The sequence below is a fragment of the Ovis canadensis genome, chromosome 12, assembly GCF_042477335.2.
Source record: "Ovis canadensis isolate MfBH-ARS-UI-01 breed Bighorn chromosome 12, ARS-UI_OviCan_v2, whole genome shotgun sequence".
Taxonomy (NCBI): domain Eukaryota; kingdom Metazoa; phylum Chordata; class Mammalia; order Artiodactyla; family Bovidae; genus Ovis; species Ovis canadensis.
In genome coordinates, this window is record NC_091256.1 from 74,493,115 (window position 1) to 74,494,874 (window position 1,760).

A 1,760-nucleotide genomic window follows, 5' to 3' on the forward strand; every position below is an offset into this window, starting at 1 on the left:
TAAGCCTTGCTTAAGCTAAGCAAACAGTCCATAAAGCAATTAAAGCATGACTCTGGTGAAAAACACTGGAAGAAATGAGACACTGTGACACTTTTTTCCCTTGATATTTCTATTTCCTCCAATAGGAGAAGAGAGAAGGAGCATAAAAGATTTGCTGCAAGCCTGTCATGAGCTAGGTGATTAACAATAGCAGCAACTGATATTAAGCGCCTACTAAATATCAGGCACTGTGCTGGCCATGTTGGCAATCCTGAGAGCCCAAAGGGAAAGCTGGATTTCCCAACATTTCCTCTGGAGGGAGATTCTGCTGCACTTTATCCAAAGCATCTTGAAACCCCACTCTCCTAAAGTGGAGGCGAGTAGGCAATGAGAAAAAGCTGCCCTTGGAGTTAGCTCCGTGACTTACCAGTTTCCCAGGCTGCAGGAGGAACCCTTCAAAAATCAATTACAGTGAATTTAAGAAGCATCTCCTATGCACCTGTAACACGTCAGACACTGTACCAGGCTCCAGGGAAACAGGCATAAATGCCACCTACCTCTGAATACAGCACGTGGGGTAGAGTTGTTGCCTTAAGTGTGTGCAAGCTAACACCAAAGGAAGTTTCATGTGCAAACTTCAGAGGAAGCTGGGCTGGTGGGAGGGATGCCAGACTGAGAGTCCATGAGCCTGACTATCACTACTTCGTTATTCCACAGGGGAAGTTAGGGACCTGACATCTGCTTCTCTTATAGGCAAATGTCTTGAAATAATTTGAGAGACATCAGAAAGCATCCTAATGTCCTTCCCTACCACCCCACACGACACCTGCTGTCACACTTTTCAATTGTATATTTTTTGGGTCCTCAGCATTCACTGAGAGACCCATATTAACATGACAGAGCCCCCGGGGTGGGGGGGGGAGGGGGGCAGAAGGATCAACCAAACACAACGAATTTTACCAAACCACCTATTCAGTGCCAAACACATGAACAAGAAAAAAATCTCAACCTTCTAGATGTTTATATATTAAAGAAAGGCTTATAATGAGATAATTCTAACTTAGTGGTGATATATTACACTCATAGAAGCATTTACTTCTCCATTCAATAAAAATATATCAAAATTTGCTTTGTTCCAGGCACTGTACTAAGTGTCCGAGATGGAATATAATAGTGAATATGACAGACAGCATTACTGCTATCACGGAGCTAATGCTCTCATCATCGTGAATAAGCAAGGTTTTTTTTTTAATGTGAAAAAAATTTGATAATCTCAGATAATGTTCAAATAGTGCTATGGTGTCCTCAAAAATGGCAACGGTAATGAACAACTTTGGATAAGGGGAAGGCCCGTCAAAGTACAGACACTGTAGCTGAGAACTAAATGATGAAAAGGAGCTAGATACAAATTCCAGGCAGAGGAGTGAACAAGAGCCACACCCTCCAGGAGACAAAGGTCTCAGCATTCTTGAGGGACATAGACAAGGCCAGTATGGGAGGAGTCGAGCTTGCCAGGTAAGAGAGCAAAGCAACGAACACAATAATATAGGTGCTGTCCGCTCACATAAGGCCCTGCATATGGTGGCAACAGCTGGGTTTTATCCTAACTGCCATGGAAAGTCACTGAAGGATTTTCATCCAATATGACCCATGTTTTTTCAAGATCACTTTGTGGATAAAAGATTATTGGAGCATGAGGACGAAAGCACAGTAGCCAATTTCAAGGCTCATGACTCAGTCCACACGAGAAACGATGATGGTCAGAGCACAGTAGACACAAA